We start from the raw sequence: 10,769 nt of genomic DNA, 5'->3' as shown, positions 1-10,769 counted from the left end.
TGGTTACCACCCTGCATTGTCGGTGGTTTCATGGGTTACAGGAAACAGGCTTCCGCATTGTGTAGATAGCTGAAGTGGAAAGTAGTGTGCCAGGAAGGATGAGGGGAGTAGGAAGAATGATATAGGTGAAGAAGTAGGCAGCACAATCTTCAAGCACTTATAATTTAGAAATACAGTATATAGTTTAGATGTAATGTGCTTGCCATTTAACATTTAGAATAAGGTTAGGATCATTATGATGTGGAAGCAAAATTTTTGTATTTGATAGCATAATAATTGGTTAACAATGGTTTACTATATTTCAGCTTCTCAAGACCACAACTGCCAGCCAAGACCACAACCACTACCATGGCCGGTGTCTTCGTTCCAGGGAGGTGGTAGTCTCGCTGCTAAAAAGGTGAGGACACTTGAATCTTGGCACACTTAGGTCCTCCCACTTGCTGCCAAAACTTGCTTGAAAAGGTATTAAGCGAACCACAAGATTAATTTCATGTTAAAAAAAAATATTAAATGTCTGTTAGAAGCATAAATTATATGGACTTAGATTATCAAAGTAGCAAAATTGTAAACTGTAGCTCCATCTCATGAACTAGGCAGCTGAAGACCCATGAATTAAGATGGTGCTTTCAAGTTCCATTGTTGCTAAAAGTATCAGTGGCCTAAGTGCAATCAAAATTACATTGAATTATTTTTCCTGGACTTCTGTCTTTGACCCCTGACTCATGGATAAGGGTTGTTTTATTCATACAAGGTATGGACATCTTGGTTATTTACTTGAATATTACTGTGTGTATTTACCTATTTGTAGTATACAGGAATTGAGCAATGCTCGTGTTGTCCTGTCTCCATATCCACATTTATTAAGTCTACCTTTACACACATGAATGTTTTTCTCATGCACCACTTCTTTGTCAAAGTCATTCCAAATATTTAAGTATTTACCTAATATACCTAATTGTGATATACACGGAATATACTATGCTCGTGGGTTTCCGTCGCTGTTTCTCAGTAAGTCGAATTTAGCTTTAAACTCGTTTAAGTTTTTAGACTGGACGATCTCTTTGTCCAGGCTATTCCATAAGTCTATACTTCTGTAAGGAAAGCTATATTTCTTGATATCCTTCAAGCAGCTTGACTTTTTCAATTTCATTCCGTGTCCTCTTGTTGCTTTCTTATCCCATACAAACAGATCTTCTTTGTTAATTTTATCTACTCCCACCATGGTCCTGAACACTGCAATCATGTCTCCCCTCTTTCTCCTTCCCTCTAAGGAAGGCAAATCCAGTTTTTCCAGCCTCTCTCTGTATGACAGATCTGTCAGACTGGGGACCATCTTGGTTGCTGTTCTTTGTACTCTCTCGATCTTGTTTATATCTTTCCTTTTGTGTGGGGACCACACTACCGCTGCATATTCTAACCTGGGGCGGATCATGGCCACTATCAATTTTTTCGTCATCTCCTCATCCATATAATGAAATGCTACTCTTATGTTAGTCAAGAGTTTATAAGTCTCTCCAACTATCTTGTTAATGTGCTTTTCTGGTGACAAACTATCTTGGACCAGCACTCCCAAATCTTTCTCTCACTCCTTTTTGTGATTAATTCATTATCCAACAAATAATTTAGTGATGGCCTCCTGGTACTTTTACCCATTTCCAATATTTTACATTTCTTTACATTAAATTTCATTTCCCTCGTCCGGCTCCAATTGTGTATCCTATCCAAATCCTCCTGCAGTATTTTACAATCCTCCTCAACCTCTAGCTTCCTCAAGATCTTTACATCATCAGCGAACAGACTTGCATAACTGTTCACTCCATCTACCATATCATTTACGTAAATCAGGAACATTACTGGCGCCAACACTGAGACTTGAGGGACTCCACTTGTTACTTTCCTTCATCCAGACATCTTATCCTTTATTACTGTCCTCATTTGTCTGTCTCTCAAAAAGTCTCTCATCCATTCCAGAAGTTTCCCCTTTAGTCCTCCTATATATTCTAGTTTCCACATTAGTCTCTTATGAGGTACCTTGTCAAAGGCCTTCTCTAAGTCTAAGTATACACAATCCACCCAACCATCTCTCTCCTGTACCACGTCAATCGCTCTTGAGTAAAAGCTCAACAAGTTAGAAACACATGACCTTCCACTTCTGAATTCAAACTGACATTCAGCCAAAATATTCATCTCTTCCAGATATTTTATCCATCTGTCTTTCAGGATTCTCTCACACAATTTTGCGACCATGCTGGTTAGAGACACTGGTCTATAATTCAGAGGTTCTTCCCAGTTTCCTCCCTTGTAAATTGGTACTGCATTTGCCCTCTTCCATTCTTGTGGCACTTTCCCCTCTTCCAGTGAACATACGATTAAACTGTGAATTTTATCCGCCAGTTGTTCTCTGCATTCCTTCAGTACCCAATTAGAAATTCCATCAGGTCCTGGGGCTTTCCTTACATCTTGAGTTTCCAGTAATTTATACACTTCCTGTACCTCCACTTTTATATCTTTCGTCACCGGAACATTTCTAATGACTCCCTCCCCTTCCACAAGCTCCTTTTCTTTAGTGAAAACTGACTGGAAACATTATTTCTGCTTGCATTCCCGCATCCTTAAAAACCTCTCCTTCTACTTTCAGTTTGGTGATTCCTTCCTTTTGTTTCAGTTTGCCATTACCAAGTCTATAAAACAGTTCAGTTCATCCTTGCATTTGTCTATTATACCTTTTTCAAAATTCCTTTCTTCTTCTCTACGTATTCTTGTGTATTCATTTCTTGTTCTTCTATATTCTTCCTTTGTTCTGTTGTTACCTCTCTTTCTCAAATTGTTCCACGCCTTATCTCTCTCTTTTTTTGCTATCATACACCTTCTATTAAACTACTCCTTTTTCCTGTTTCCTTTCCCTCTTACTCTTGGTACAAATTTTTCCACTCCCAAATTATAGAGGTCTAGAAAGATATCCCACTTCCTCTGTATCTCTCTTGTTTCTCTGAATTTTCTCCAATCCGCATTTTCAAAAAAGTTTCTCAATCCTGTAAAATTTGCTTTCCCAAAGTTGTATCTTCCCTGTCTATGAAGCTTGTCTCTTGGCTCGACATTCCCTATTAACATCTGGAACTCAATGACCACATGATCACTTTTTCCTAAAGGACAGAGATATTTCAATGATTCTATTACATCGGGTTCTTTGGTGAACAGTAAATCTAACCTTGCTGGTGTGTCCTCACCTCGAAACCGTGTCTCTTCTTTGACTCATGGCGTCATCACATTATTCATTATTATATTTAATAACATAGTGCCCCACGAATCCTCACCGCCTCCCGAGTACCATTCCTCCCAGTTCACCTCTTTACAGTTAGTCTATCTATCTATCTATTGCCAGACGCCTCAATCCCGTTTGGGGTGGCCACAAACAAATCGCCTCCAAGTCGCCCTGTCCCCCGCCATTTCACTCCCCTGCTCCCAGCTCACACCCCCCTCTCTCATATACCTCTCCACCCCATCCCTCCATCTCATCCTCGGCCTCCCCCTCCCTCTTTCCCCCGCCACCTCACTCACATACACTCTCTTCGTCAGCCTTTCACCCTCCATCCTCTCCACATGGCCAAACCACCTCAGTGTGTTCCTCATAACGCTTCCTATCACATCCACATCAACACCACAACGCTCCTTTATATTCTCATTCGTCAGCCTGTCTCTCCATGTGACTCCACAGGCTCCTCTTAAATAACTCATTTCCACTGCTCTCACTCTTGACTTGTGTCCTTGCAACAACGTCCAAGCTTCACTTCCGTACGTTAGAGTTGGTATCACAATACTGTCATGTAGTAACTTTTTCACTTCCATGCTCACTTCCCTGTTTCTTATCACTGCTTTCAAGGAACCAGCAACCTTTCTTCCCTGCTGTACCCTTTCAAGCACTTCACCCTCCAAACCTCCATCCTTACTCATCACACTACCCAAGTACTTAAACGTACTCACATTTTCCAATTCCTCACCATCCCACCTCGCTGTACATTCACTGACTTCACCTCTCTCAAAGACCATCACTTTACTCTTCCCTACATTCACCTTTAGATTCCGTTTCTTACACACACTCCCAAACTCATCCACCAAGCCTTGCAGCTCCCCTTCGTCTTCACTCAATAACACAGTATCATCTGCAAACAACAGTACAGGGAGTTTCCAAACACTGCCCTCTCTCACCATGGCCACTCCAACATCCACTACCCTACCTTGTACCTCTTTTATTACCCCATCCATGTACAGATTGAACAACCATGGAGACATGAACACATCCCTGTTTCAACCCAACCTTCAAAGAGAAAAATTCACTTAGTTCACCATCCACACTCACTGCAGCCTTCGCACCATCATACATACTCTTCATAGCATTCAACAACTTTCCATCTACTCCATATATTCTTAACACTTTTCACAGTCCTTGTCTATCCACCCTGTCATATGCTTTCTCCAAATCCATGAAAGCCGCATACAACTTCTTTCCCTTCTCTAGAAACTTTTCCACTAAAGATCTGAGAATGAATATCTGATCTACACAACCTCTTCCCTTCCTAAAGCCTCCCTGTTCTTCTCCAACTAATTTCTCTGTTCTTTCTCTAACTCTGTCAATAAGTATCCTACCATACACTTTTCCTATTATACTAAGAAGACAAATGCCCCTATGCTTACCACACATTTAGTCACCCACCAAAATTATATTATTGCTTTTCTCAGTTATTTTTTGCAAATAGCTAGCCATATCTGACAACATCTCATGGTGTGTGTGTGTGTGTGTGTGTGAGACCTTTAGAGTACCAGGCCAGTTTGTGACAGTGAGAGGATGCTCCACCAGCCATGGTTTGAGGACAGTAGGTCTTAAGCTGCAGTGGCCATGGTTATTGTACCATATTTTCTCTAATATGGTGCAAAATTACAATATCCATCTTTAATGCTGGGCTGTAGCAGTATTTACTAGATTATCCTTGTCATGAATTGCTGTGAAGAGGATGCAGAGCCATATGAGAGTCTGATATTAGCTGCATGAGGAAAAAAATCTGAGCAAAATTAGATGAAAACCAATAACCTTACGATGCATGAGCTAAGATTTCAGTGTTGAAGTGATCCCATGGTGGGTATAAACTGAGCATGATTTCCCAAACCCAATACTGTATCTGAAGCTTAACTGAAGTAAAATATGCCATAGCCCCTTCTTGCTTTGGTACTAAATGCATAAGACTAGGCTACTGTAGACCTCCACAAATTTTTTCCCCTTCAAGACAAGGGGCCATATTCTTGTTGGTTGATTAAGGTCTCTAACACCTTTTCCATGAGATTTATTTTGCCTGTTACACCTTCCAGTCCATCGCTCTCTCGTGAATCCATCTAATATGGCTAAACTCTGCATAAATTGCACTTATCTCGGCTTTCAATTAGGTCTTGAATAAATCTTTAATTTCCACTGCCCTCTTAAGGTTTATTCTGCTTTCATCTCTAGCTTCCTTTTTGGTCGTTCTACAGCAGCTGTTGTTGACGGCCACAGTTCTTTTAGAGCTGTCACTAGTGATGTTCCTAGGGTAGTCCTCTCACAAACTCTTCCTTTTATTCATCAGTGACCTAAGCTGTAAATCCAACCCCATCCACTTGTACACTGATGACTCCACCCATCACCTCTATCCACTTCTAGCAGCGTCCATCTCAGCATTTCCCTTGGACAAGGCTAGGCTGTGGCACACTTAATGTCTGACTTGGTTCATGTCTGATTGGGGTAAAAGTAATATTTTTAATGCACCAGAAAGTCCTGACATTGTTCAACCTGGCAGTCTTCCCGCATGAGTGTTCTCTAATTCAGGGGTCAGAAATTTATTGTGACTAATACCCCATGTCAGGAGCTTGGAACATTGCAGTTACCCTGGCCAATAGGAACATCTCATTTTACGGCTATGTTGATAAAACTCGATAAACCAAGATGTTTTATTTATATACAAGACACTGATTAAAACTAAAATCATCTAATCTCTGCCCTCCTGATTTTAAGTTATGGTAAAGTGGTACCAAAAAATTAAAAACTCTGAACTATTATGCTTAGTTAAATTCAAGCCAGCAAATGGGGTTAACAGAAGTAATGTGATTGTGGGGTGGGTTGTTGCTTCATCTTGAATTGTCTGGAAGGTAGGGGGTGAGGGCTGTGCCATCAGCCGGCCAATATTGGCTGCTCATTTTCTGGACGTAATTTGCGTTCATACTGACACTTGAAAGCCAGATGGGTCTCTTTACCCTCAGAAAACTTAATTACCCCAGATAGAGTAATTAACCCTCAATTGCCATCTGCTCTAATTTTTTACAGTATCTGACTTAATCTGCATTTGGGGTTTTATTCTTTCGGGATTTATCCTGGGAAGGTCATATTACCCCTCTTGTAAAATCTGCTTCAGAGATATTTGGTGTGCTAAGCCAACTCCGTGCCATCTTTACCCCATGCAAAGTTGCCGACTTTATACACGGGTTTTATTCGCCCGTGTCAAGTACAACCTGTGTGGGGAGGCTCCCCACATACAGCCTTTCTCAAGGTGGGAGTCAAAGGCTTTGTCTCATTAACTTTCCTCTTGCAGGTTTTTCATCTTGTTAACTCTCCTTTTCCTGGCTTTTCGTCGCATAAACTGTCCTCTTCCTACCTTTTTGTCTCTAACTCACCTCTTGCTGGCTTTTCATCTCAGTGCTTCTCTTCCTGGCTTTTCATCATTAACTCCATTTGCTACCCTTCAGTCTGTCTCATTGGCACACTGTTACATCTGTATATCACATCATTAGTCACTGCTTTTTTTAACTGTCTGCTTACATCCCTCCACCATGGTGGCTGCGTAGCACCCATCTGGCACTAAACTCTCATTCCTTCTCAGTCAGACTCTGCAGTGCAAGAGTTAACAGTTAATACCAGTCTTTGTATGCAACAAGTCAACTCTGCAACTGTCCTTTGTGTTTCCTTTTGCCTGTGACCTGGTCTTTTAAACTGAGCATCCAGGCATCTTGAAATGAATGGATCGAATTTGTTCATTGCTTTATTTTTTTCTGGAGGGAAAAATGTAGCTGGCTGGTAGCCTTTGATTCATCCATGCATAAATCAATGAAAAGAAAAAATAATAACTGGCCACATCCAGAAATAAATTGCTTGGGAAGAGCTGTTAGGGATCCTCCTTATGTGATAAGATTGTGCCATAGTGTTAGAGGCAAGGTTACTGTAGTTCAGATTATTTAAAGGTAGGACATTTCTGAAAACATTGCATGTGTTCTATTAATTCTGAAAGTGTAGGGTTATGGTGTTCATAGGTGTGGTGTTGGGTATTTACTGGTATATTTAGTGTGGGTGGTTTGGAATGGTGTAGTGTGTCCTGGTATTTTTTGGTGCTGTATTTTAGTTTAGGTTTGGGGCTGTGGTGTGTGGTATGTGCTGGTATTTTCATTTAGGTATTTTGGGGGATCTGGTGTAAAGTATTTGATGGCTTTTCATTCTGTATGAGGGATGTTTGGCATGTCAGTGTTATGTTTGGTCTGTTTGCTGCTTTGTAATGAGCGTGAAATATCTTTAATTGGAGATAAATCCTGCCGTGTTCATAAGTAAAATTCTGTGTTCATTGAGGTAAATTGTGGCATGTTTGCTGTGTTTTCTCAGGTCATTATTAAGGCCAGTGTTGCAGTTTTGAGGTTAGTTATGCCATGTTTGTTGAGGTACCCATGGCTAAAGCACTTTTGTATACCTTGTAAGATGATAAATATTATTCAAGGCCAGTTTTCATGTTATGAAGGTTCATTTTGATCTGTTAAATTTTTGCATGTTTCTGGATTCAATGATGGGTGGATGGATGAAAGGTAAATTTTACTCTAAAGTTTTATGGTTGTGTAAGGTGTTCAGAAATAACCATCTACTCAGCCCAGTTCTGTCTAAAGACAGTTTAAAACTGGCAAAATACAGTACAGTGAAAACTGTTTCTGCTACTGCCTGTTTCAGATGCTTCAGTTTTTTCAGTATGTGTTCATCAAACTTTGGGAAAATACTTTTATGTTTTCCTGTTTGGATGAACTTTGGTCTGTGGTGAAGGAATTGGAAAATGTGAGTACGTTTAAGTACTTGGGTAGTGTGATGAGTAAGGATGGAGGTTTGGAGGGTGAAGTGCTTGAAAGGGTACAGCAGGGAAGAAAGGTTGCTGGTTCTTTGAAAGCAGTGATAAGAAATAGGGAAGTGAGCATGGAAGTGAAAAAGTTACTACATGACAGTATTGTGATACCAACTCTAACGTACGGAAGTGAAGCTTGGACGTTGTTGCAAGGACACAAGTCAAGAGTGAGAGCAGTGGAAATGAGTTATTTAAGAGGAGCCTGTGAAGTCACATGGAGAGATAGGCTGACGAATGAGGATATAAAGGAGCATTGTGGTGTTGATGTGGATGTGATAGGAAGCGTTATGAGGAACACACTGAGGTGGTTTGGCCATGTGGAGAGGATGGAGGGTGAAAGACTGACGAAGAGAGTGTATGTGAGTGAGGTGGAGGGGGAAAGAGGGAGGGGGAGGCCGAGGATGAGGTGGAGGGATGGGGTGGAGAGGTATATGAGAGAGGGGGGTGTGAGTTGGGAGCAGGGCAGTGAAATGGCGGGGGACAGGGCGACTTGGAGGCGATTTGTTTGAGGCCACCCCAAACGGGATTGAGGCGTCTGGCAATAGATAGATAGAATAGGTTTACCCTGTTTATCGTAAATGTTTTGGTTTTGTACAGGTTCTCATGTCTTGGCATTGCCTCGTTTCTCGTAAATGTTTTGTTGTTTCTCGTAAATGTTTTGGTTTTGCCGTTTCTTGTAAATATCTTGGCTTTGCCCCCCCTTCCTGTTCTTTGTAAATGTCATTTCTGGCCTTCATTATATCCTTTTTAAAGTCTCCAATATGCTTGCATTCATTGGCCTTGGGCACCTAATGGCACCTCCAAGTTGCTCAATCTCTGGCAGCCCTCCTTTTGTTCCTCATCTCAGAGATCACTCGTATGACCTCATGCTGACATTTTCATTTTATGACGCATCAGTTAAAGGATTAGGGGCTGTACTGATGCAGGAAGATAAAAGAGGAAAGAATCAACCAATTGCATTTGCCAGCAGACAAACAAGAGGTGCTGAGAAAAATTATTGCACTACAGACTTAGAGGCACTTGCAGTGGTTTTTACATTACAAAAGTTTCGAGATTTGGTATTGGTTACGAAATCCACTTATTCACCGACCATAAACCACTGGTGGGTATGTTTAAAGAAAAACTCCTTTCTGGGAGGAGAGCAAGATGGAAGTGTACAGTTGAAAACTACAATGTACAAATTCATTATATACAAGGTAAAATGAATATAGTAGCTGACGCATTATCTAGGAACCCGAACACCATTCAGGTCGCAGCGTTGGATCTCAAAGGAAATATCCCAAACCACGAGGATATCGCAAAGGCACAAAGACTTGACCCAATATGGTCTAAAGTAATATACAAGTTAGAAAGTGGAGATGACATACAATTACCCAAACTGCATGTCCCACTTGAACAATTCACAATGGTCAATAATACATTATACAAAATTAACTCTAAACAACCAAAACGCCAAAGAAATACTAACCAGTTGGTAGTACCTAATGACATGATACCCCAAGTATTACGATTGATACACGACAGCCCACATGCAGGACATCCTGAAAAAGGATAAGACATTCAACCAAGCCCAGCTATTATATTACTGGCCTTCATTACGAAAAGATATAAACAATCATATAGACAGATACGAATCAACATTGAATTCCTACAAAATATCAAGATTGAAAACAAAAAGATTACCTCTCACAACCAACAACACAACCAGCTCCTGACAGTATTCTCTCCAACCAGCCCCCTCCGTCTCCCCGATCATCATGCTGATGCAGAGGTGAAGAGATCACACGACGCCTTGCAAGTAGTTTAACAAAATATTGATACGATCTTGCAACTTCTACGACGAACCAGCGAACTACAACCATCTACAAAACAACTCTATAATCTTCACGTAACTTCAAGCAGCAACAAGAAGAATATAAAACAAAGCAAGTAAAGAAGAGAAAAGGACCGAGAAAACATCGACATAGAAAAACGGAACAAACAAACGAAGAGTGAGACACGACTCATAACTCATCTTACTCACTCATCTTCACTCAAGTTACTTATCGCTACTTATTCACTCACCACAGCTACCAGTGTGGGAAGTCGACGCCATCATGCATGCTTGCTGAACAGACGCCACGTCAGTCAACACACCACCTGCACCACCAGTCACACCATTCCCACCACGGTAAAAATTAGTGAGTTACATAGTTACTTCATTTATACAATACACAGTGATAGACAATAAGTTTCTGCACAAACATATAAAACGTGCTGTATAGTTACAACTTAAATACACATACTTACTTCAGTTATCTGCATAACTCAAACACTAAATAATCACCAACAATAAATATTCTACACTGTATATATTCATTCATTTATTATAACATTTATTTACTACCAACGAGTGTTACCATTTATACCTACATAAAATACGTGTTTCATACATACAACTATACATTATTATATCTACAAAGTGATAAAGAAAATATACCATCACAGTTACTCAGTGAGCGATTAAAAGAACTGTATTAAACATTTATTAATTAAAGCTACCTAGTGGAAACATATAAATTAAGTTACAAGGTAAACTAGAAAAAAAAAAAATGGCCA

Source organism: Coenobita brevimanus, chromosome 16 (assembly GCF_032717465.1).
Source record: "Coenobita brevimanus isolate Jiangsu-jjx chromosome 16, ASM3271746v2, whole genome shotgun sequence".
In the NCBI taxonomy this organism is placed as follows: domain Eukaryota; kingdom Metazoa; phylum Arthropoda; class Malacostraca; order Decapoda; family Coenobitidae; genus Coenobita; species Coenobita brevimanus.
Note: the sequence above shows the minus strand (reverse complement) of the source record.